This window comes from Agelaius phoeniceus, chromosome 1 (genome assembly GCF_051311805.1).
Source record: "Agelaius phoeniceus isolate bAgePho1 chromosome 1, bAgePho1.hap1, whole genome shotgun sequence".
NCBI classification, from domain to species: Eukaryota; Metazoa; Chordata; class Aves; order Passeriformes; family Icteridae; genus Agelaius; species Agelaius phoeniceus.
The window spans coordinates 36,944,761-36,971,916 of record NC_135265.1 but is presented as its reverse complement, the minus strand read 5'-3'; the positions used below and the strand labels follow the sequence as shown (position 1 = coordinate 36,971,916).

Here is a 27,156-nt window from a genome sequence, read left to right as displayed (position 1 = left end):
TATAAAGGTAGCACTTTTGATTTGTCTTTATTGATTTCTGACTATATCTTCCATTTTTTGAAAGCATTTGGAAATCTTTCCTTTGAGGTGCTGCTATTTTCTACCAACATTCTATTATCTGCTGATTTTAAAAATACAACTTGGAGTCACTAGGATTGTTATGAAAATACCAGATAGAAACAGATCAAACAAATGTCTCTGAGTAACATTTGTAATATGTGTATATGGTTTGAGAGAGCTGTTAAAAATATTCTTTTTAGAACAATTGCTCTCTGATTTCAATAGTTTTTGTGTCCAGCTTATAATGATTATGTCTGGACAGTATTTTGTTATATATGGCAGAAACAATGCAGAACATGTTTAAAATCTCTCTAATCTGAAGTTTGTATCATATCTACTGATACCTCCCATCCATGAACCCAGTTAGCAGTAAAGTCATTCAGATGAGTTTGAAGGGATCAATTCTTCTTTCTCTATGTTCTTTTATCTTCTTGAAATTTGTTTGTGCAATATTAGGTTCTAGAATCCTTTCAGGTTTCACTAGTAGACTGTAACTTGAAGGTGTAACCTAAACCCCCTGAGGGGAGACTGGAGAGGACTTGTTCTAAATTTGGTTGATTGTTTTTTTTTCTTTTCTACGTCTTTTGATTTCCTTTATTCTGATCTTTTAGAGATAATGAGACAACAGATGTTATGTCTTTCTCTATAATTTCAGCAAGACTTTTCAGGTTGGTGTTTTTTGTTTTTTTTAAATTCCTTTTGTTACTTTATTTCCTCTCCTTGTTTGTAGCAATGGCATGTGTGTCTTGTATCACTGTAGGTCTCATTGATCACTGGTACAGGACATGGATGATGACTTTTTTTCCAGTGAGACAAGCTGACAGGATATGTAGAAGAAATTTTCTTTGCTTTTGCATGTTTTGTAACTTCAGAAAGTCACAGGTAGGCTCATGGTAGTAAGATTTCAAAGGTTACCATCAGAATATTGTGTTCTTTTGCCACAGCTTATCTACTAGGTGAAATGGCAATAAACAGGTCAGTTCCAAAAAAAATGAGATCCAAAATTTTACTTCTCTGAAATGTGAAATTAGAGGTGATTACATAGTAAAATCATCATTGTAGCCTTTGGAACTGCAGGCCATTAAAATGGGTCAGGTAGAAGATTGAGGTAGGACATGGGGGACTTTGTCCTCAGCTGTTATATCAAAACATATTAAGGAAATCCTTTTATCCTGAATGACTTTGGCTTTGATATTAGGTAGGATGGCCTATGAGTGGCCTTTTCTTTGTGTTTAATAAATTTGTGTATTACCACTTTCTCTTGTATATTGCAAGATGGAGAATTTCACCCTGATACAAAGCTACAAAATTAGGAACAGCAAAAGCAGGGTGGATTTTTTTTCAGGTCTGTCATATAAGCTGAGCCCTCTTGCCCACCAACAGAGAATGAGAACAGAAGAATTGTTTATACCAATTTTTACTGTCTCTTTAAAATTCAGTGTTTTATCTTTTACCTTTCAGTTTGCTTTATAGGTCACTTAATTTTTGTTACTTTCCTTTATTATGAGCTAAGAACAGAATGTTGCTGAATATGCTAAAATAAATGTATATTTTTTAAAGTTGGCATTTAAGCAGACAAAGAATCATGCTTAATGTTGCTGCGATAATAAATCGTACTATAATTGATTGTTGATAGAAACCCTTAAAATATGTTTTTATGGTTGAAATATACTTTGGATAAACAGCGTTCAGTTTGCCTATTAAAATAATTCACTATATACCATGGTTTCTTTGAGTATTAAGGAAGTAGGACTTTTCCAACAGCAGTAATTGGTTGACACTGCTTGACCTTAATGCAAAGCTACAGTATTTAATGAACAAACGGAGGGAATAAAGTTTTGATAAATAAGGCAATTTTCATGAAACCTTTAGAAATATGCTTGAAGTCTTTTAGTGTTAGATTGACGGTTTCTCCTTTTGTGAAAAGAATAAGTGAATAATTTAAGGCTATATTTCATGTTTTCAGATCTTCATTCTGTCATATAAATAATAGACTGTGAAATGCAGCAGCTCTTGCATTCACAGATTTAATAGACCTGTACAAGTGAATATCTTTCTTGGCTTCTGGCATCTTAGAATGCTCTTTTGTGTGTACCTGAGAAGCAATGCAAAAGTGGGACTCTCTTCAGTGACCAAATTCCATACTTTAAACATGCCACATATTTTGTTTTTAAAGGAATTGTTCTTCTTAAAATAATTTCATTGCATCTTGATGTCAATATTAGTATTTTTGGGTTTTAATTCTGTATTATGATGGACAGGTGTCAAAAAAGCAGGACATGGCTATTTGAAATTAAAGTCCAATTTAAAATTTATTTACTTAGAGAGAGACTATGTGAAAAGAATCCAGATTTGAATCCCTCAGCATAAACATTTGAAATACCATTGAATCTTGATGAGAAATTAATCAAATATATTTACTAAAATAGTGAAATATCAAGATAATTTGTTTACTACATGAATTCTTAGTTCTGTAAATTTTTTTTAATGGAGACAGTATTGAGGGAGGAAGAACAGACAATAGTAAAATCACACTAGTTTCTTTTCTTTGTTCCCATCCCCTTTTTCTCCTCCTGCCCTTTAGTTTAATATATTTTGAAAAAAAGAGTGAGGTAAGGCTTACTGAGAACAAGTGCCAAAGCATTGGGATGTTTTCATGTTCTCAGTCTTCCAAGCAGAACATGGTTGTGTAACTAGTGGAGCATGGGAAGCAGAACTGCTTCTTTGAAAGGTATCTACTATTGTACCTGTTTTGTTACCTTGAAAAAGTAGTTTCCCTAAACACTTCCCTTTAGAGGTTTAAGGCAGATATTACCTGTGTTTGCTTCCTGATACCTACTCCTTTAAACATTGGAGTAATTCTAGTTGTTAGGAACCTTCTCCTAGCATATGATACTGAATTCCTGCTTTCCTCCATCATATTTGAGAATGGAGGCATTTGTGCAAGTAAGGAAATACCTTTATTTCCTTACGTTATTCATATATTTAAGACTTTATTCATATATTGAAGACTGTTTGTTGTAAATGATGTTCAAGACATCTGACAGATGGTCTGCATTTGTGATGGTATTGATTTATGCAGTCCTCATGTAGGTTCCAGAAATGTTTAGTAGGTATCCTTCAAAATGAGCTGTCTACATGAGGATGCCATCACTTGCTAAAATACAGGCAGATTCTGTTTGCGCTTACTAATAGCTCATGTCAAAAAGTTACTTTTTCTTACTTTTCAAGAAAAAAATCCTTTATATCTTTTGTCATGGTAATAAAAATCTTAATATTCTATTTTGTTTTATAAGTTACTCTGGTAACTTATTAATGTCTTAATCTTTTTTCATTTTCTGAGATAATTTTCTTCATATTCACAGTAAGTCCATCTTTTGATTTCAGCTAGGCCAAATGCTCAAATGGAGATCATACTTTTCCCATTCTCCCTAGTCTGTCTGACTTGTTTGTAACTCAGAAAACATCAGTGCAGACATAGAGACCATTTTTCAGTCTAATTTATTGAAAAAAACTGTCAAAACTCTATGAATCACACAAAAATCTTTGTGCTGAACTGGTGTGAAATACATTGTCATCACCTCTGTTTTCAGAACTTACACAGAGTAATATTTTCTATCTTTTTTGCTACCTGAACATTATTTAAGCCATTGGCTGGGGGTGTTTCTGTAGTTTCAGTAGGAATTGACAGGATTAGTGTCTTAAATATATTGATTTTATTAAACCAACCGTTTGGGTCCACCTGTGACTGAGTTGGTTTGTGATACTTGAGCAGTGCATTTGTTATTCTTCATTGTTGCTTCAGTACAAGACTGTGGTCTCTCTGTAGGAAGTCCTCTGCAAATATACACTTACAGAGTTTGGGTGGAAATGCAGGAAGGATGGTATAAAAAGCAAAGGAAGGCAACGGGAAGGCAGAACAGCAAAGGATGCTTTGCTAGTGGCTAAATGGACACATTTGCTAATGCTAATGATTTATTTTAGATTCTGAAATGGTTACTGTTCTTTATTTAGTGAGTGTGGCTTTTTTTGTTTAATTTATTAACACCTATAGAAATTAGAAAGAACAGTAGTTATGACAAATGGACTATGTAATTTGAAAATTGTATTTTGTCACATGTTTTAGTCACAAAACCTAGTTGAAATCAATTGTCCAAACATTCACTTAACATATTAATAAGTAATACAGGAATACTCTAAGCCCTCTTGAATTAGATATATTACATCTTGTTACAAAATTTAATGCCAGACTTAATAACTCAAAGTATGCTCTAGAATAAAAATACATTTATGTGCTAGTATGTGGTAATTAGAATGCTAATCCAAATTACAAAAAAAAACCCTAAGCCCACTATTCAGTTGGAACTGTTTTATATACTCAAGAGCAGACAATTACCTTTAATTGAATCTCTTTTTAAAAATCCCAATTTTTATTTTTTACAAGTGGGTATGCTTTTTTGTGGTATATTTCTAAATATTGCAATACTGTAATATTGCAGCCATCAGATTTCAACATTGGTCAGATTTCAGGAGCTCTTTTGGTATTTACCTGCAAAATCAGTGTCATTTAGGACTTTTATATAAATGTGTCTAGATGGTTTTGTTCTCACATTTCCTGTTGAAAACACTATAGAAACAGTAAAGTACCACCTTTTCAAAAAGGGAAGATGATGTTTCCAATTCAACACTATTAGCTTTGCATATTTGAAACAGGAAGAATTATTTTAAAATATAATTTTATCCTGCCATGAGTAGACTTATGTCATCTCACAGTTGCTGAAACATTCTGCATAAACATATTTTGAAGAGGGCTTGTTTGAATTTTATTTGCTTATTTTTTGTGATTTGAGCAGTTAAAGGACAGTTAATGAAAGATGTCTGATCAGTTGCTGATGTTTCATTTGTTAAATTTTTCTTAGAACCATAACCTTCAACATTTTTAGTGTGTATGAAACCAGTAGTGTGCTGTTAAACCCTATACAGCTTCTTATGGTCTTATCAATAATGATTGAACAACTTTCTAGAAAATAGATCTAAAATACCAATTTATAGAAATTTGTAAGTTACATGTTTTTGAGAAGTTCATTCACAGGAGGAGAAATTGAGGTAATTCTGAGAAATATCCAAGAATCACATGTTGATAAAAATTTCAGGTTGAATATTGAATAAGTATCCATAATGTTCAAGATGTTAGAGTTGTCTGTCTGCCATTATTGTCATCTTAGAAATAAATAAACTAAACCACATGAATTTACTTTACACGTTGTTTCTATCTCTCCTGATACATGATTATGTGAAATATGGTACTTACTTGACTTGAAAATACTTAAGCTAATTTCAGTCACTTTTGTTTTTGTTATATTGAAATGTCCCAAAGAAATGCAGTGCCTTATGTCTTGAATCCTCAACTTGAATACTGTTTGATCAAATAAAAAACTCCAACTATTCTTAGGCTTTTTTTTTTCACTAAGTATATTTATTCTCCATCTGAAGGTCAATTCCAGAAGTCTGGTACCAGAACTGCCATTCCAGCTTCCTCATTGCTCCTGGTGGCCGGGGCATATCCCAGTGCTATTTGCCTGTTATAAGTGTGGAGAATATCCTCCTGAAGACAACTGTCTCCTTTGTGTTTGAGCACCTGCCACTATGTGAGTTTCTTGGGGGTTTTTTTGTATTTTTGAAAAAAACCAAGCTGACTTTGCCTCATTTTCATTAATGCCATAGTTACACATTTGACATTTATAAAAATGTTTGTGATGTGTCTCCTGCAGTTGTCCAAAAACTATTTTCCTACCATTTCTGTGTCAAAAGAAATCTTATTTTACAAATAGAGGTTCTTTTCTGCTTAGTTTGCCTGCATTAAATTTTAAAAGACAAGTGAAAATAGTGACTGTAGTATTTGGTTTTAAAATTGACGGATAACTGTGTTGCAGTCTGCTTCCCACAGAACTGGTGGAACATAGACCGTGTCAGTGGGAGTTTTTCTTTGCTTTCTCCCATAATATGCCCTAAGTCCCGACCTGAAGGGGCAATTCACTCTCTAATTTAAACCTCTCCTTAACATTAACAGCATGGCAGTGTTTAGTAATGATACAGTGTTTACTGTTCAAGACTTGCCAATTTGGCCTTAAATAGCTAGACTATATTACCTCAATTTGCCATATTCCCTCTGTTTAGTTTGGAATTACCTTGCAAATGTTAAGGTGATAGTATTGAATTGTATAAAGGAATTAAAAATTGGAAATCCTAGCAATGTGGATTTAAAGTTCTAGTGTTGGTCTATAGAAACACACTAGTTCAAGTAGTTAAAGGTCAGTAAACTCATTTTAATAGGTACTTTTTTTTTAACTGACTTCCATCAGTGCCTTTAATTAGTTAATTTTTCTTCCTATTCTCTGGATAATTTTAAACTCCTTTCTGAAATGATCTTTTAGGACATATATGAGCTTGGATATGTAGTTTCTGTACCTTTTAAGTGTAGTTAGCTTTTTCCAGTGTTGCAATAAAGTACAGAACACTATGCAGTACATTAAAGAAATAGAGCCTATGCATCAGAACAATTTTCATGCCTCACTCAATTCTTAATGTAAATTAGTAGGAACATTGGTTATCCATTTGAGAAATTGAGTTGGTATAAAAATAAAAATGCACTTATGGTATGTGGTGCTTTGTGTATCATCTTGGGAGTGTTTTGCTGTTTATCTGTCACTTGCATTAGAAAAAGCAGTCACTGGCTGCAGGTGACATTAAAAATTAAAGGTTAACCTCAATTTCTTTACTGACCAGACGTGGGGCAGAAAGTTCTTCTGGATGTGTGCCTGGATTTTGGAACTGTCAAATAGAGTTGAGAAGTAGAGACTGGTGCTTTTGGTGGCTTAGTCTTTTCGTATGTGCAAGTGTGATTATATGATTTCACCATTTCCAAGTATTTAGACTGCTTTTTGTAGGTTATATCAAGATCATTTTCCATTGCATCCAACTTTGTGAAATTAAAAAATTACACGATAACACTATAGTAAGTAATTATAATGAACTCATTTTACTGATCTACATAATTCTAGGAATGTCTTTTTATTTTGTTGCTTAGAAAAACTAATTAAAATAGCTGTCTTTCCTATTACTAGAGAATACGTGTCTTTCAAAAATGAGTTAAAACTGTTCTTGAAAATTGCCTTAGAAGCTTTTGAATATTCTGGTTACATTTAATGTGAGACAAACTTTATATACTCATGAACAAACCTTGGAGATCTTTCTTTAAGTTTTTGACAAACTCAGCTTCTCCCTCATAGTGCCTGCAAGGTGAGCCAAGCTCAGCAGCGTGAGCTTCCCTTGTCTATCACTCCAAATGTTGAAGGCAGCATTCAGGCTAGTGAAGAAGAGTTCAGACAGCAGAGGTTTCCATGTAACCTGCCAGATATCTTTCCTTTGTTAAAGAGGTATTGTGCTTGTTCAGTGGTGGACCAGACTACAGGCAAGTCTTGATCTTTGAGATGCAACTTGAAGTTGAGGCTGCTGCTCTTACCTTCCATTTAATCTCTTAATTTTCATGTTGTGCGTAGATCTGGTGCTTCTTGTAGGCTAATGAGGGAAAATGAGAAGGGAAGAAAGAAAAATCAATTTTATTTTGTGAGTAAAATAACTGCCAAAATGCATAGTTTTTTTCTTCCTCCATCCCTCATTTACCAAACAGTGATATTTGGTTCGTGGCTGTTTTCCCTCTAATGTCAATGGCCATTCTCCCTCTTACAGCTCTTCATGGTAAAACAATAGAATGGAAGTTTCGTTAAAGAAAGCAATGCATATTGCTAATTTAGAAAAGAGCACTATTTTAGGAACCCTAGTATTTCAGATGTCTATAATCTTATTAAAATTATATATCTGTGAGCTTGCTTCATAGTAAGCTTGGCACAGTTGTTTCAGGACTGGTATACTGTAGATTGTTCTGACTACAAATTAAATCATGTTAAGAATTCTTTGGTGGAAAAGTGATAATGCTCATTTAGTGTGCTTTACTTATTATTACTAATTTGTTAAACCTATATTTAAGACAGATAATTTCTCTGAAGACAAAATATTTTTAAATGCTAGTTACTAATTTTCCTGTAGTTTCCCCTGCTTGAAGTTTTTCCAATGTTCTCTGAGATTGGTTTCACTTAATATTTCTTAGTTTCAGATATTTTTATGTTGACACAATACTGAAACTGGTCAAATAAGTTTCACCATTGAAATGATTTATAAAGAAACTGAAATACTATATATCTTCAAACATAGTTCCTTTGACTTAAAGAGTAGTTAAATCCCATATAATGGTTGATAGTTGTTGGCTTGCAACCTGGTTCTAAAGTCTTTGTTTTACAAACTGGGTTATAAAGCATCAAGAAAACTGAATGCTGGGTCTTTTTTAGATGAAATATCTCAGGTAATTAAATACTTCAGGAATTTATAATTCGTTTATAATTTGAAATACAGTACTTTCTAAGAAAAAGATCTTTAAGTGATTTTATGTATTGTCTTACAGACTCTAGAATAGGCATGTTATAATTTGTCAGTTAATTTAAATTTAAGTAAACTTCTCTATCTATTAGTCTAAAAAGCACTGGTGATTTGCAACTACATTACAGATGGCATCTTTTCTTAAATAGTGCAATAATATGTGTTTTGTGGAGCAAGTGAATTATCCATTTGTTACACTGTTATGCAGTTCACAGAGGTCGTCACACATCTGTATGAACAGAACATATCAGTATTTTTAAAAATCCAGCACCAGTTCAAACAGCCCAATTCATTGCAGTGTTTCTGTTGTTGCTGTTCCTACAGGGTTGGTAGTCCATTTGCTTGTGTTTAATTTGTGGCTGTATTGCAGAGGTGTGCTTGAGAAAGATACGCGTAAGGACCTTTTTCTCATATGTAGAAAACTTGCAGGACATCAGTTTCAAACAGTGGAAGAACAGATCAAGAGTTATTTTGCAAAGCACTAAAATCAGGTTATATCAGTTCCCCTTCAGGGTACATAATATCAAGTCTAGACTAGTAATTACCATAGCTTTATTTTCAGTAGCTCTCTGATTCTCCAGGTGAGGACTCGTGGTAGTGTGTGTTATTAGCCCATTGTCTTCAGACATCCTTCTTGTTTCTCCTCTTTGTGCCATGTTAGATTACTTACTTTTATAGCTGACAAATTTGGTACTGCTTCACATCTTTGTTAGTTCAAGTTTTCTGTGGCAGTGGTCTTTGTACACTGCATGGCCCTTGCCCTTGCCCCTGCCCCTGGCATGTTGCCTCATTTCCTTCCTGAGCCTCCTTTTGGGGAACATGACTCTGAAGCCTGAGCTGGTCATGGACAGAGCCCAGCTGATTCTGGCAGAGATTTTTCGTTCTACTTGGGGCTTGCTTTGTAGCTCATCTTGGTTTTAACCACAAAACCACCTTTGCCAGTGCAAAGAAAGAACTGACTTCTGCCTTGCAGTACTTTAAAGTGGGCTTTATAGCAAAAATGGAGAGAGACTTTATACCAGGGCCTCTAGGGATTTAGGCTTCTATAAGTAAAGAATGGTACATTTAGATGAAATCTAAGCAAGAAATTCTAAACAATTAGGCTGTTGAGACATGGAAGCGGATTGCCCAGGGAAATGCAGATGCTCCATCCTTGGAAGTGTTCAGGGCCAGGTTGGATAGGATTTTGAGCAACCTAATCTAGTAGATGTCCACCTCTCTGCCCATAACAATCCTTTCCAACCCAAACCAGTCTGTGATTCTACCTGAGGAAAGCAGCTTCTTGCCTTTATTTTACCTGCTTAGTATTCTGTATGTCTCTTACATACTTCCATTTTATAATGTTTATTCTGCATTCTGTTGACTTTCAAACTTTTTCAGAGACATTGCAGTGGTTACAAGTTGTATTGATTGAACCTGGTCAAAAGACCAAGGTGGTTTTTTTGTTTTTATATCTTACTGAAAACAAAACCAATTTGTGGTTTGCTTTGGTTTGGTTTTGTTTTCAGTAAGAGATAAGTGCTACCTTAGATGATCATAAATGCTGATCAGAATTTGTTAAAAAGGATTTGTTAAAATTGTTCTTAAAGGATTAAAAGTGGCAGCCTTAAGAAAATCTGCATGAAGCAAACGATGGAGGGGAGAAACAGTTGGGTTTCCAGTGGTGTATATAGTTTAAAAAACCCAAGATTGTAATGATGTTTCGGTGTATTTGAAGTGATCCTCCTACCATAGATGTGACAATCACAGACAGTTGTCTTTGATGTGTTTAGAGCTGTGCTAATGTTCCAGTAAAGCTTTAAGGACAAAAAAAAATTTCTAAAATATTAGCTGTAATTTCCCTTGAAGGGAAGGGATGCTATTTCATGGCTATCCTTGGCTCTCTTTTCTCTCTCTCTACTCCTGAAGAAATTCTGTATGACTTACAGAATGCTTTGCTTCTGGGACAAATTCTAAAGGAAGTTCACAGAATTTTAGTGGGTTTTGCTCTTTAAGTTATATGGATTTAAGTGTCTAAACATGTACTGAAGGATATTGACAGGTACCAGTGTAGATGCCAGCCATGTGCAGTTGGAGTCCTGTACTAGGGACTGATCTGCAATGCAAGCAGCAGAAGTTCTCAGTTGTTATGACTGGCCAGCATTTGTAATTTGATGGAAAGCAGATGAATAAAGCCAAATTAAAGTGACAGTGATGACCAACTGCCTAGTAATTTAAGACCCTGCACACATTGCTTAGTGCTATTTATTCAATAAATACATGTAGTAAATATAGACCTTTATGCATTTATCTAAGGTGATAGAAGCCATGGTGGGCAGAAGTTATTGTATATTATCAGCACTCTGTCATATTTGAATAAATTAATGTGGAACTTGTATAAAACTCAGAACTTTCTGAGCAGCTTCATCTGGTTTTGTTCAAGCTTCATTGAGTGATGTACATTACATAACTTCATATTAAACACTTTCTTTGCAACTTTTTTTGTATAATTTCTACAGATTTGTAGTTTTTAAAAAATTAAAATCTTGCCACCAACTTTTGCAGTAGGTTCCTCCATATTATGTGTCTGATCCTCTAAGATCTTTCCTCATAAGCATTCATGTAGTAAGAGTTGATTCTGATATGAATGGTACAACTAGATTTACAAGGAGTGGTTGAATGTTGTTTTATCATTTTTGTTAAACAGCATGCATGCCTTAGAGTTATAGAAAAGGTTACCTGTATCTTGAAACTTGCAATATTTATCATCTTTTGCAAGGGAATTGTAGATCAGGTGCAAGAATTTCTCTGTATTATAAATGTTCTAAACTTATTTTGGCATATTAATCTAGATTATTTTAAAATGCAGAAGTGTAGTTTATAGTGGGGTCCAAGCTGGGTCTGAGGAAAAAAATCATTATTCTCTGTCATTTGGCAGAGAGGAGTAAGGGATAGAAAAGGAAGAAAATGCTCTTCTTTTTCAGTGAATATATTCTTCCCATAGAATGTACCAACAAAAAAGTAGATCAAGACAGTCTTGCTTGGAGACACTCATACCATCTGACAGGAAAGTGAGTTTAATTAATTTAAAATCCAGAAGCAACAGTATTTCTTCCTGAGTAAATGGTTGGAAGACCTTAATTACACATTGCTCTTGAAAGCACAGATTGCACTTAGTTTCTTTTTGGTCTTTTAGACTCGGACTTTGAAAGTATTTAACTTACGGGAAGTGAAGGAGTACTTTCCTGAATTAACAGGCTGTTAGTGAGTTTCTCAGTATGAATATAGCTACTTGAAAAGAATAGGAATTTGGTGGAATGTTTTGGGGTTGGACATGTTTGGTTTGGTTTCATTTTTATAACAGAAAATCATCGAATACCTTCAGCTGGATTTTGGCATCAATATTTTTTAAAACATTTGCTGCATAAAAAGTAAGTTTTGACAAAAGCAAAGGAAGTGGCAAAGTGTTGAAGTTGTGAATCAGTATCTAGATACATGTAATCATGATTTAATGCTGCAGTTGAGAATATTGTATAGTGTGAAAATGCTCTAGGTGAATAGCGACCAGCTAGAGGAATAGTGAGTGACTAATTGTATTTATAGATGCATTTAACTTATTAAATGCACTTTTTTGTGAACGAAATGTAAACATAGAATGAAATTGTGGTTACTTCTGTACATGAAAACTATAGTTATGAAACCTGCGTGGTTTTGTAACATTTTAGGGGGAAATAATAATGGGTTTTTTTTACTTTAATGTTTAGGTTTTTAGCAAAGACACATTTAAATATTAAAATTTTCCCATACAAAACATTTTTCTTATTCCAAAAAGATACTGTAATAAACATCATTAAAGGGATGGACTATTTAATGTAAAAAAAGAAGGTTCCTCATTCATGACATTTTTACTCTACATAAGGATCTTATGCCTTATGCTCCTAGATTGTTTGAAAAGAAAATTTTGCTGATGCAATTTTAAAAATTTTTCTGACAGTGCTTTTCAGATGTTACTCCTTTTTTGAATATATCGTTAGTGGACAATGCAGATTTCATCTGCAAGCTTCTTTGAAGAGTTGTAGTAAAAGCTTCATTTAAGATTTTGCCAGTACTAAAATTGCTTCCAGCATCTTGTTTCTTGTGACTATTTAAAGTTTTATAATTAATATTGAGGTTTCAGTATTTTCTCTGTGGCAAGTACTAGGGAGTGGTATCAGATTTTTTTCCCTGTTTCTTGTACAAACAAGCTTTGAGTTTGGGAAGGTCTTCTTAACATCCCTCAAGGTTTTGCAGTTAAGAGCCCCACAAAATAACTTACCCTTTTCACAGTATTTGTAGGGTGCTAGGAGGAAGGGTTTCTTATTTGGTAGCCACAATTTGGTCTGGTGTAGCAGTGATACTGACTTCCCTACTGCCAGGCATTCAGCAGAAGCTTGGGAAAAGTAGTACTTTACACAGAAAAATTAACTGGTTCAAGTAATTGGGAAAAGGGAAATGATATTTAAAGGAAGAGACCGATGGTTTGGGCCATTGTCTGAGTCCATACTTCTTCCACTTGTCAAACTGGAACAGAATCTTGAAGTCCTTTTAGATTAATTTTTATTACAAGCCACAACTTATTACAAAGCTAAGGGAGACCGGAAAATTCACTGTTCTTTAAAATATATGTCTTTGAATATATACACAGTCCATGCATTTCAAGTTTTGTCTTCTAATGATTACATGTTGAGTAACTTGAAAAACAACATATAGAACCAGCCATTTCATTATACACAGAACTGATCCAACTCATCTTATGTGCCCAATTTTACCTCCTTAAGATGTGTGGCATTTTTGCATTCTCATAGTGCTTCTCAGGTATCAAGGAATCACCTCCTTGAAAACAACATATGTATCTGAGACTGTGGTAGTTTGAGAGCTGTTTCATTTCATATGTTTGCATTTGCAGTCTGGAAGTGTCACACTAAGCTCTTACCAAAACACACATAAAAAAAAAAAGTTCCTAATTTAAAAATATGTCAGAATATTTGTACCAAATTTGATATGCCAGTTTTTCATTCTGGAAGCCTGGAATTTTTGAGTCAGAGTTGCATGTTATAAAATTAAAGGAAATATTTAGCTGACCATCACAGAAAAATCATGATAGTGTGTGCATAGAAATACACAGTGTTTGTGTGTATGTCTCATAAGAGGTATGAGAGATTAATGTTCTTCTTAACTGAAAAGTTCTTTTTCCACTCTAAGGATATTTACAAATAATTCTATCCATTTGGTGGAGCAATAGCTTAGTTAATGAAATTTGATATTTTGGAGTTTTTCATTCTTGTGTAACATCTGTAAACATGTTCCCAAACCTTACATGCAGTTCTGTAATTAACTTAGTGTTTCCATTGTGATTTTTCAATGAATAGAAAAAATGCTGTTTATACAGATAAGGGAAAAAACTAATTTTCCTCAGCAATACAGTTGTTAGATTTTTGTGGGGTTAAAATTCAAGCCATCAATGCAAAATCTGGTTTTTTTACTACCTGCTTGAAATCCCCTGTAGGTTTTACACACTTCAATAAAGCAGAGAGGTGTAGTCCAGCCCCCTGTCTGTACAGGGGTAAGATCAGTTAAGAAACAAAGCATTTTTAACTTCTACAGAAGACCTGTACCTTTCTGATCACAGCAGTTAGTTTCTTTATTTTCATTAGTTTTTCTCTCCATGTAATGTACATAGATTGTTAATGATGAAAGAGTAGTAAAGTATTCATTGAAACTGAAAATTATAGTATTTGCAAATATAAAAATCATAATTTACATAAATTTTATAGTCAAGAACATTATGAATGTAAATATGCCTTCATCTATTCTCAGTCTTATAATGCCATTTGTTGTCCAGTGGGAGATGAAGAGTGATGTTGAGACTGCTGCTTAACCTATTATAGCAGCCTAAAGAAATTAAATAGCCTTGATGTAAATATGAGGTGGGAAAAGAGTATTCATCTCCATTAAGTGACATAAAAAACCATGGTAAGAATAACAGGCGGGTGGGTATGCATTAGGGGTTAAGTCCCTAAATTTGGACACTAATTATAACCACAAGGACAATTGCCTCCCACGTACTTAAACTTTAATTTCAGTATATTTTCAGACCAAAAAAATATGCTTCACAGTTCTTTAGGCACCAAATGTGGATTTTTTCTTGCATTCTTTTTTCATCTGATACATGATTCCTTTTCCCCTGCTATTAAATGAGGGCCTAATACTAAAAAGCTGAATGAATTCATTATGTACTCCTTGGTACAATGAGATCTTTAGACCTTGTATTTTACTAGATCGCATAATTATGCTGAGGAAGTCCTACCCATTTTTAGTGCCATAAGCAAATGTTGCACCATTATAGTCAAATTATTTGGAGCAGTTGTTTCAGCTTCTTATTAATGTTGCTTACACCTGTGTATGACCAGTAGCTACATAACCTGTTGCTCCACATAAGTCACCCCTATTTTATTTCTTGATGGTGCACCCTTGCACCCTTTCCTAAAATTATTTTTATGTTACATTAGATAAAGTAATTTTTATATTGAGTAATTGCATTAAAGTATGACCCATGGAATCATAAATGAGAACAGAGATGTTGTATAAAATTGTCTTTTAAAGTTAATTGAGTATTGCAGTGTCTTTAATATTAAACTGATTTCCGTGCAGGAGAGATCATTTTGATGTTTAGCCATTCCATCTTTGGTATAAATTAAGGTAAAGTATTAATCATGAAAAAAAAAATACAAATCATTACTTCACCTTTGCCTTGGTATTTAATATTTAAAAAAAAAAAAAGCATTATGTCACTGTCTAACCTGATGTAATAATTAAGATGTGGTATTTCTCGATCTAATTTATCTGATGTTTTTCAGTAATTCTGTCTTACTATCCTTTTCTATGCTTGATTAGATAGTTATTGGCTATTACACCTTCTCCACATGTACTAAGCTATAGATCTCCATCAAATCACCTCTAATCTTATTACAAATAAGCTAAATATACTGATCTTTTGTCCGTCTCACAGACATAATAAGAAGAAGGATTTCCTGACTGTAATTCTTGTAATTCCTTTTTTGGCCCTTTTAATTTCAACTTCCTTTTGAATTAAAGATACCAGGCCTGGTTATAGCATTCCAGTGATGCCATATGTGCAGATAATTTCAGGTCCTTAGTACTACCATATATTTCCCTGTAATGCACCCAGGGATTGTTTTTAGCTTCTTAGCTACAGCAACATAGTAAGAGCAAAAAAAGCATTTGGTTATTTACAATGACTTGTAAGTTCTTTAGGGATTCGCTGCTTTCTAGGATGTAATCCTCCATTTTGTGTGGCCTGTCTTGTTGGTTCTTAATGTTCTTAAGGTAAATAAATTAAAATAATGTAATTTCTACTCTGAAATTTACTTAATTTATGCAGCTAATTGGAAGGATTTTTACTTATTTTTGTCATCACAGAGCTTCAGCTTTTTTACTTAGCAGTGAAGAAGCAGTCATTTTATGTGTGTTTTGTGTGATTGATATTTTTAAAAAGACAATAAAGGGGACTTCACAAAGCATTAGAGCATTAATATAGCATGAAGAAGGCTTATAATGTGTTTGGCTTGTGATGATACCTAATGATACGGCAAAAAAAGCATTCTTCTACAAGGCTGCTTTTAAGCTACAAGGGAACCAGAGGAATTGTTAAGAATAATAGATAGCATATCTTGAATTAATTTTTTTAAAATTTGTTTTTAGGAGCAGAAGCACAAAAATCCTGTCTTAATCTTTCTTTTAGGTATGCTGCTTATTTAGCTTTTAGTAACTTGTAATTTAAGATCACAGTTATTAGGTGTATTTCTGCATTTTATATATCGCTCCCAGATGCTACAGTATTAGTTTTTATCACTGCATATTTTATGAAATGTCAGCCTTCTGTTGGCTGCTCATGCAGCATTGTTAGTGATCAAAGCCACAACATAAAGGAGTGGAATCTAAACAGTTGGCTTATCTTTGTCCTTCATTGTGACACAATACCATAAAATTGCTTTACTATATAAAAGGCAGGCAAAGCTTCATGCAGCACGCTCTGAAAAGGTGAACTTCTTGTTATGCTTAACAAAATAGATAAACTCTTCTGGGTGATATTTTGTTCAGGGAAAGTAAAGTTAGCAATGATGTCTTTAGAATTTGGAAAAAGTTTTCATCTTTTCCTGCCTTTTTAAAGCACAATTATGTATATATATATGTGTGTGTGTGTGTGTGTATGTGTATGTGTGTGTATTGCAATCCTATTAGAAATCTATCCTTTAAAACCTTTTGAAATGGAAGAAACGTGTCCTTTGGAGTAATCTGTATGGGGTGTTGTGGACTTCTTTGGGATACAATTAATCAAGACGTTATATGACTTGAAGAGGGAAAATTGGGAAGATAATAGTTAGCCTTTACATGATGAAAACTTCTGGTGATTATCAAGTATATTTGGCTTTCATTTTGGTTTTTCACACAGGAGATTATTTTGAGTTTATCCAAATATTTGGTTAAAAATATCAGAATATCAGTCAGCCTTAATTTTTCTGCTTCCCTAAGTGAATTGTGTATCAGAACTGAAATAAGAAAGTAGGAAAAACTCTACAAGCTCTGGAGATATTCTAGGAATAAAAATCTTGAATGATTTTGATCAGCTGTTGTGTATGCCCTGCACAGCAGTTGGTTCAATCAATTTTATGTTTTGGGATGGTTTTATTAAAACGAGCTGCTGCTTTCAGTAAATCATTGTAAAGATGCTAGCTTTCTATATGCTTTTTAGGGACCTGCAGCTTACCAAGTCAGTCTCTTAATATGAACAGGCATAACTTGGCTCCTCAAGAGGCTGGGCTGAATTAGTAACACCTTTACCATGTGGAGTATTATCAAGATGGGACAGAACACAAAAAAGGAAATAGTCTCCTAATATGATAGTGATACAGGAAGTAAAAGAACAAAAGTATTCCTATTGTATTGGGGGGGCCTATGAAAGGCATTTCAGTCAACAAAGCTCTTGACAGTATCTCTTAAAATAGATGATCATTCACACTACCTGATTGCATGTGTTTGTGTTTGTCTTTCCAGCTGCTGGTGGTCAGTGACTTGTATGCATGTATTCTCTCACAGTATGTGATCATATTTTGATAAATGTTTCAGAGGTTTTGAACAAATGAACAGTGGTATTTTCTTCATGGCATTGTGATCAAGGTGTCCACAGTCCTCCATTTTATCTTGGCTTTATGGATGAGATGGTCATTTCATCCATCTTTCCTTAAAAGCTCGCACAGGAAGAGATTATTCCTGTGTACATCCAAAGGTTTTATTACTTCTTTCTTCATGTGCTTCAAAGTAGGGCAGGTAGAAAACAAACTGTTATCAAGTGAGTTAAGGTTGAAGATACTTAGTATATCAGAAGTATTAATTAATGCTTTCAATTAATTAATTTTGAAAAGTGGAATTTAGGAAAACAAAACGATCTTGACAGTGGTAGGGAGTTTATCCATCAGCTGTCTGACAGTAGTGAGCTCAGTTTAGGTCATCCTTCCTGTATGAATATGGCATCACACAGAGTCTGCATAACTTTCTACCAGCATCAAGTTCATGATCCTTCTCCTGCCCTTCACAACTGAAAGGGCTGAACATTCAAAGCTACAGACCTATTCCCCATCTTTCTAGATAAGGTGTGATTGTCATGTGTTTCTCTTCTGATTTTTTGAAGTAGATTCTCCTGCTCTATTTTCATCCATTGTCCACATGAGTAGGTGAATTTTATGTCTTACATTTAGTGGGAATCTGGTTTGCTGATGAAGGCAGAAAATCTCCAGTTAGACCTGGCTGTGATGAAGGATTTAGAGTCACCAGAGAAATTGTGATGCTTACAACAATATTAGTATCCACAGCAGGAAAGATGTGCTCCTCAAAAAGAATGATGTACAAGGATGCATGAGCAAGGTTAGGTGTCTGAGAATCAGAACGCCAAGTATGTTAGCACTTCTTGCAAGTCTAGAAGTTCAGGTGACCATGGAGAGAAGACAGAAAGAAATAAAGACAGTCTTTAAAGGAAGTGGTTTATCCTCTACTGATCTCAATACCTTTAGCAAGTGTTTTAAACTACTGTAGTTAAAGGGTAAACATTTTGTTCAGGACTCTGTTTCATTTGTGTATCCAAGACTGCTTCAAACACCGGATAAGAAGATGCTAATTACACTTTAACAGCTGAAAACATGCAAACGTTATCCAAGCAGGTTGTCTTGTCTTTATAGAGGTGAATCTCTTTGATTCCCTGGCCAAGGATTCATGCTTTCACTTATCCACTTGTTAACCTAATATACCCCAATTGCAGCAACCAAAAGTCGAGTCTTGATGAAGCATAATATGTAGTGATACTTCTCTCTGTAATTGGTGCTTTGTGGTCCACAGTTTCATGAAGAGGTAGTAAATAGATGGGATGATAGTTCTTTGTTAATATACTGGATATAATGGGGGTAGCTTGGTCCCTTTTAACCTGATATTCTTGAATCTTGATAGGCACTCACCCAGCTGAAAGGCTTTGGGAAAGTAATTTCACTTTACAGATGTTTTGTATGTGTATATGTGCAAAATATTTTGTAGATTGGTCCCATAATTTGTGAGCATATATGTTATTATTTCTGTAGAAAAAACTTTCATGACTATTTTGACCACCTTTCCCAGCTAGTTCCAAAGGCAGTCTTCACTAGGTAAATGAATATACTGGTGTGTTGAGCATTTGTCAGTGCTAATGCCAGCAAAACCAAAGGTTTTTCAGCCTTTTTTTAATGCCATTATCGTCAAATCTTTAACCTGAGGGTTATAAATGTAACTGACAGAGAAAATTGAGCAAAATTGATAGTCAGAAATTTCTTAATCAGATACAAATTGTTGGTTCGGACTTGATTCCCAGTTGATGAAAATTGTGTTTCTGAAGTGTAGCTGTATTACTTTATGCAAGGGTTATCACTGTGCTTGTACCTATGGGGTCTAGTAGTCAGATTACTGCTGTGCACTGCAGAGAGCTCAGTTACAGTGAAAAGTACTTAAAAACAAAGTAATGTACAAGAGATGCTGCAGCTGTATATCTAAGGACTTCATGTTGACCCCATCCTCTCTTATTAGTAATGCACTTTTTGGATGCATTTTGTATTTCCATTTTTTGGTGACCTTGTGTCCTTGGCCTGCTAGCATTGGCAAAGGGAAAAGTCAGCAAGGTTTCTAGGAAGCTGTCTTCAGTATACCTTTTTAGTTAATACACAGATTAATATTAATGATGAGTATGATAGGAACTATGAGTGTTGGGTCACCTGAAAGAATTCAGATGCACTCATGGTAGCAGTAGAGTAACTCAGATATTTTCAATGCTAATGAAGTTTTAGTTCAGAATTTACTGTTCAAATCTAAAGTACAAGTCAAGCCTTTTCCCTAAGTGAGAGGGGCAGGATTGGAAAGGGGGAACAAGGCCTTCAGCACTGGGGAAGAAGCTATTCACTAAAGAAGCAATCTGACCAGCCAAATGAGGAATTTCCAGCAAGGAGGTGCTTTCTAACTGAGGCAAGATTGAGAATTAATGTTGGATTTTGATGCATTAATTAATCCCTATTCACACTTCTTACAAATCTACATTTGTAAGTATTCAAACTGATAAACATTTTTTGTGTTAAAAACATGCAAAGGTAAAGGAAGATGCGTAGAAAGCTCAAAAGAGCTGAAGAGTGCTTCAGTCTGGACAAAATCAACAGAATGCTGAGGAAATATGAGCATTGTGGAGATTTTGGCTGTATTAAATGTCCTACTTTGCTCACAGAATGTATGCTGCTAAGCTCTTCCATGTAAATACTGGCAAAGACCCAGGTTTCAGTTTCATTGAAGTCTACCCCACCTGTAATAACTGTAGTCAAGAGATTGCATTATTTATATATTCATCAGGTGCACTTTGTTTAGTTGTGATATTAAAATGTGTCAAATTGCTCTTCAGGTATGAATGGAGAGTTCATATTCCTAATTTTTATTGTACTCCAAGAGGATTACAATTTCACCTAGAGGTTAGTTATTGTGTATGAGTGTTCAGAAGAAATTTAACATGTCCAACTTCTGATTTGGGAACCTAAAGACTGATTGTTCCTTTTCACAGCAGTTGAGAAGGTTACTTTTGTAAAAGCTATATGTGTCTGAAGTTGCAAGGGGCTAACGACAAGAAAGATAAATGCCTCCTGCAGTTAACTGTAGTGCCATTCCCATCAGTTCAAGAACAGGATGCTTAAAAGTGGGAGGTGCAGCATTTTGTGGTCTTCTTGTTGGATCACCTGCCAGTCAGTGGGGTCTGTAGCTGTCTTCCTAACTTTGCATCTCATGAAAAGTGCTGAGATTAGATAGTTAAAGCTAATGGTGATGGGCAGTGATCATTTCTTACTGGTGAGTTAGCAAATAAGGAATATCTGTCTCTCCTCATAGGGGCTAAGGAGGGATGAGCTCAGGAATGTCTGACCTTTAGGCATGAGAGACTTTGATACCCAGGAGGAAAAGTCTTGGGACCCAAAAATGGGTCTGTTTAGGCTTGAACAGGATGGCCATGCTGTCTGTAGGGATGAATAGACTTCTGTCATGAATAGCAAAACAACAAAGATCTTCCCTTCCCACCTCTTCTTGTGTTTTGAATTGCATTATGGCTTTTACTTCCCATGAATGTACCTGATATACAGCAGTGTTAATGTAGAGTATTTGTAGAAAGGATGGTGTATGCTTTTATTGCTCTTCATTTTAGATTTGTGGCAAGATGGGAGGAGGAAGATGCACTAAAACATCTTCGCAGCTCTAAGGCCTACTAAGGAAGATCTCGGCTATGTAAACATACACTTTTTTCTGCTAAGTCCTGTAAATGTAATGGGATAAATTATTTCCATTTCTCTGAATTTATTGTCTTCTCAAGGTTTCAGATTTTGAACTTAACTTTAACAATTTGGTATTATGTGAACAGCACAATGTAATAGCAACATTTGCTGTGATTTTAAATCTGTTTCTGATATAGTTGACTTTCAGTGCTTTGAACCATTTAGTATCAAGTGAATATTTTAAGTATTGACAATGAGAAATGAAAAAAACCCCACAGCTGTGGCATCTTACATCACTAAAATTTGATTTTCACAGGCTCAGAGTTTTACTCCCTGCTTTTTAGTGCAAGCTGAAAGTAGAAATAATTAAAGTTTAGAGGATTTTACATATCTTGGGCAGGGGTGGGGGGTCAGTGACATTCCACTTTTGATTTGTGAGTAGAAGACTAGATTTTTTTGGAAAGTCCCCTTAATTTTATATTGGATGCCATTGTAGCCCATTTTAAATTATTTTCTTAGCGTATTTTCTTCTTTTAGATAGTCTGAACTATTTTGTTTAATATGCACCCGCTATTCCTCCAAACAAATTTAATGCTTCATCTATACTGAGCACCCCACAGGAACACATGACTTAGGAAAGGGAAAAATCAGCAGAAAAATAGGTGGTCTGAGCATTTATGTGTTAAATATGCATGTTAATTAGAAAAAATTAGAAAAAATATGAAAACAGATGTTACATAAATTATTTCAGTCTCAGGACAGTAGTAACTTATACACTGACAATAACTTTTATATGTGCATGTATACGTCTATGTCTGTATCTGGAACATTTATGCAACTGCTACATGGACAGCATTAGAAAAATAACTTCTAGCTTAGATAGGCCTTCTGAATATCACCTGCATTTGTGGGTGATTCTCTCCTCTCTTGTGCTGTCCATTGAGCTCCTGAAAGAAGGTTCCTCAAAAAAGCTCTGCCAACAGTCTGTTGTATCATGATACTCATGGGGAGTATTTGACGTAACTGGCATTAACTATATGCAAAACATTTTTCTCTGCATATTGATATTGTATTAGGCAGCAGAAATTTTAAAATGTAAGTCATTAATGTTCTCACATAGCCTGTCCTTTACCTTGGTCTCTTTATTTCTCTTAGCTCCTCTGCAGTGGAAAAAAAAAATCCTAAGGCTTTCTAGTAGAAGGTACTCCAGCAGAGACAACTAAAATGTTGAGAATGTGTTAACAGAAGAGAGAATTTTGTAAGTGGATATTCATGTTAGAATTCATCTGCTCTTAGTGGAGTCATTTTGTCATTTTATAAAGAAGACACTTCTGACTGACAACCAATTTTCTGAATATAAATTCTGATATAATTTGAATAATTACATAATTTCTGTCCACGTTAAAAAAACAGACATATGTGCAGTTCGTTTTCTAATTATCATCCCCAGAGACTGAAAAGTTAACTTCTCAGAAAATGAAGGCAATATAACATGAAGTAAGGGGAAATGTTGAAAAATAAAGACCTATAGCCTTCTGTAAATTTTCATATAATTATTTCAGTGTAACATTCTTATTTTCTAGTTTGATAGCTTTCATATTCTTTGAAACCTTGTATGTTTCTGTTCCGTAAATTTGATTTTTTGTTTTTTCTTTTTTTTTTTTCCCTTTTGTAAAATCCAGCATATGCTGTAGGAAGGTAGAAGGCTGCAAGATGTAGACAATGAATTGTGGAAGAAGATTCTAGCAGATTGGATTGTTAGTATTGAAGACTTTTTAAAACAGTGTTCAGGGTAGGCAATTGCTATTCTAGCAGATGCATTATGCTAGTAAATGTACGAGAATGTGGTACTGTAAGAAAATGAATTACAGAAAACTATTAAGAAATCCTATTTATGTCTTGAAGAGGAAATATATTACCATAAATCCTACTTTATACCAATAAATTGTGTTGCCTACACAGAATTATTTAAACAAGAAAAAAAAATCAGTGATGTGTTAATCCTTCACTGTACATGTATTCATTCACATTGTAAGAGTCAGATCTCAAAGGGACAAAAGGAAATAGTATAAAAAGGAGTAAAATGGTTCTAGCTGTGTATCTTACATTTTCAGGAAAAAAAACTACTTTGGAAACTTCAATATTCAGTCTCAAACTAATAGTGGTGATGACTTCAAAGCCTGTTTGAGCCACCGTTTTTCTGTGATGTACTGTTGCATTTTCCTTGCTAGACTTACATATTTTCATGAGCAGGCAGCACATACTGATAATTCTTTTCCCCTGGAAAGTATTTCCTTTATTGCTACTTTATAATGGAGTAAGAGTAACCTTAACATCTGAGCCCACACCTGTTAGAATACCTCCATGCCATTTCTGCCCTGGTTATTTTAAGAAAGTAAGACAGTGGTGCACTTGCATGGGTTCTGACTTTGGTGGAAATGTCCAGGTTTTTCTGCTTTGTCAGCTGAAGGTAAAAACCTTGTGGTCATTACACCCTGGTGCTCTTACTGTTGCCAACATTAATAAAATAATAATGGCAAAATTGTAATTCCAGCTCAAAATAGTAACCATTCATTAGTTTTGTGATGCTGGGAGGGAGCAATACCTCTGCATTCAGCCATCCTTGTAGCTGGATGTAGGGTAGATATATGCAATTCAAGTGCATTTCCACAAGTATTATGAGCCCCTATGATTTTGCTTCAGTAAAAATACATGGCTACTGAAATTTTATTTGGCCATAGATCATAGTGAAATTCCTTTCCTGCCAGTAAGCAGTGGTTCATTCATGTTCATTCTCTGGTATTTCTTGGCCTAGTGACCTTCTTTCCAAATTCTGAAAGAAATTAGGAGAGAGCAGCTGCTTTGCTTTTGAAAACCACAACCTAACACAATCAGAACCAGATCTTCCAAGAATCTCTGCTACTATTTAGGCATCAATTAATAACAATAAAAAAGAACTAGGAAGAGTTTGTGAAAGAATTTATGACATCACTTTGTATATAAATTCAATACTGTATATTAACCCTCTGGACCCTAGCAGTGGCATTTGTTTTGATCTGTCTTCATTACTGTTCAGATTTATTTAGACTTGGATATGCTTGTTCTGGTGTGGCCATCTAATTCTCTGGATCTGTGGCTAAACATGTGGATCAATAATGATGCTGAAGTTTGCATTCAACTTCCTCTGCATGATTGCTCTTCTGTTTAGAATTCTGTAAGATAAAGAAAAAGATAAGGATGAAATGTGAGACCTTTAGATGGAAATGATAAAGCTTTCTGAGTCAAAAGATATGAGAAATAATGCTCTTAAGATACTTTGGCTTTCAAATATTTCTGTAATCGCTTTTTTATTGTAAGTAGTGGTATGAACAAAATATGGAAGTTTGTGTTCTGTTAAAACTTGATTATTCCAGTATGAGATTGTTTGAATAGATGAATAGCTAGAAAACATAGCAGGCTTTCCCACCTTTTTATATATCTTGGTTTTACCCAAGCTGATTTATATTTCAGAGTTTTCTCATTATTATGAGCACTAGCACATTAAACACTTGAGAAGAAATAAATGTCTCTGATCTAAAAAAAAGTATATGTGTATACATACACATATATATAAATGTTTCATTTTCACAAATCCAATTGTAGTAAAGATGATATTGTTGTATTATGGTAAGCATTTGTATTTCATGCAATTTTTTCTGTACATTTTTTTTCCTACCCTCGTTAATAAATATCAAGGTACTTTTCAACCCAGCAATATTTCTTAGGATGACTGGCTTTAATACTATATCCCTATTTATTCATACTCATTAATATGACTAGAATTTTTATATGGGGAAGTTCTCTCTCATTCACTTTTCTGGGAAGGCTATGATTTTTGTAGGTATGTGCTTCCATCTGTCAATGCTAGATGATGCCGAATTGTAGGAATGTTCCTTGTGTTTGAAACAGAAGGTAGTGAGGCTTTTGGCTATAACTTAGTTTTTGTTGTGAATTTGTTTCATGATTTCTGATTGGCTTTTGAGAGATCTCTGTCTGGTGTACCAAAAAAAAAAAATCTTGTCATAGAAAACTCTGCTTTGGTTGACAAGATGTGTGGGAGAGCAGACGTAGCATTCAGCAACTTGAGGCTGTAGTACTTATTGTATTCAACAGAGATAAATACTCCCTTTGATTCCTGTTGATAAAGGTGATACTGTAGTCTGTGTTGCTGAAAAGATGCTCTGAAGTATTCAGTATGAGTGGACACTTGCAGAGAGCTGGGGGTGATTCTGAGGGGAGGTGTGATGCACCAGTGGTCCCCATGAAAGCTGATCTGTTTGTGCAGCATCACTAAATAAGCCTCAGTGCAAATCTGAATCCCAGAGGTGGGGATTGTCAAAGATACTGCTTAAGGAGCTAATATGTGAGCTTTTGTATCTGTATTATATCTTAAAATGATACTGTATCTTTTTGCCAAACATTCTTCTGTTAAGCATTTTTAATATTTTGCTTTTTCATCTTTTTTCAGGGAAGCAGTATTTTCTGTGCTGCAGTATCTTGGTGTCTCTTTTGTGTGCATAGTTATATATGCAAGTTATGTGTAGTAGGGAGAGAAAGTGCAAATAAGTGATTTAGAAAGTGATGAAACTCGATGCTTGAAATATTTTCCTCTAGAAACTGGTTCTGTAGTCTGAGACTCATCCAGAAGAGGAATGTAGGGGAACCTTTTTTTTGCTGGAGAAGGTTGCTTCATATGCAAGGGAAATGGTTGTAAGGAATGATTTTATCCTGAAATTTTTAGAGATCCTGAGATCCATATATATACTGAAAAACAAGAAACTGAGAAGTTAGTTGAATTATGGGACATAAATGCAGGAAAGCCCAGGATGGTATTTCTGCCTTAACAGTAGCTAGTAGTATTCCTGGGGAAATACTGTAGAGTGAGGAGTAGTGGAAATTGTCTGCATTTATTAGTTGAATGAAAATGAGAGGGGAAAAAAGTGTGTTGTTACTGCAATCTGAGTGTCTCACAGGAGCAACATTGCCAAGAGCACTCTTAAAACAGGTATTGAAGTGACCATGTAGTGTTGTAGCAGCTGATGATGAGTATCATTGAACAGCAAAACATACATTATTTTTCTTGATTTGCTACAAAAATATTTGGAGGAATTTTTCAAGCAATACAGATTTCCAAAAACAATTTTGTAATTTTATATATTCCTGGTTTCTCTGAACCTTTAATATTTTGATGACTTTCCTTCCAGCAAGAAGGAAAGTTATTACAGCAGTTGAATAGCAAGAAAAAACCTACTGAAGGTAGGTAAAAATATTCCTCTTACTATGAATAATACAGTAAGAGTTACATAGGCAGATCTATCAGGCCATTTCTTTAATATGTAATCTGATTTTCCATACATGCTTATAATTGTTCAATAAGAAATTTGTCAGAAATACACTGTGCCTATAATTAAAAAATAATATACATGAAATGTAAGAGTGGAAGGTCTGCTGTTTTATTGCATGTTAGCAATTTACAAAGTAAAATCTTAATCCATATTTTTAAACTACTCTTACAGCACCAGGATCACAGTAATTTTAATGTTCTACTCCTCCTAATCAGGTACTGGAGTTGTGTATCTGGAGAGAAGGTGAAAAAACAGTTTTCAATACTTTAATTTGGTAAATAAGTTTAAAACCTGTAGTTAAAACCACTTCTGTGAGCAGTTAATCCCAGTATGCATGAGTTTGCTATGACTCCTGTTTAATGACCAGG

At 34.5% G+C, this 27,156-nt stretch overlaps 1 protein-coding gene across 8 annotated transcripts in view; it reads left to right on the top strand.

Moving 5' to 3' along the window:
- The window catches only part of TBC1D5 (TBC1 domain family member 5), a 318,053-nt gene that overhangs the window by 65,487 nt on the left and 225,410 nt on the right, over positions 1–27,156 (top strand). For 6 of the 8 annotated variants that reach the window (XM_077176564.1, XM_077176562.1, XM_077176561.1 and 3 more), the window contains one exon: positions 5,554–5,708. The exons of the other annotated variants lie outside the window; for them this stretch is intronic. The gene's annotated coding sequence lies outside the window, so the exon portion shown is untranslated. The remainder of the gene's footprint in view (positions 1–5,553; positions 5,709–27,156) is intronic. 8 annotated transcript variants of the gene reach the window in all.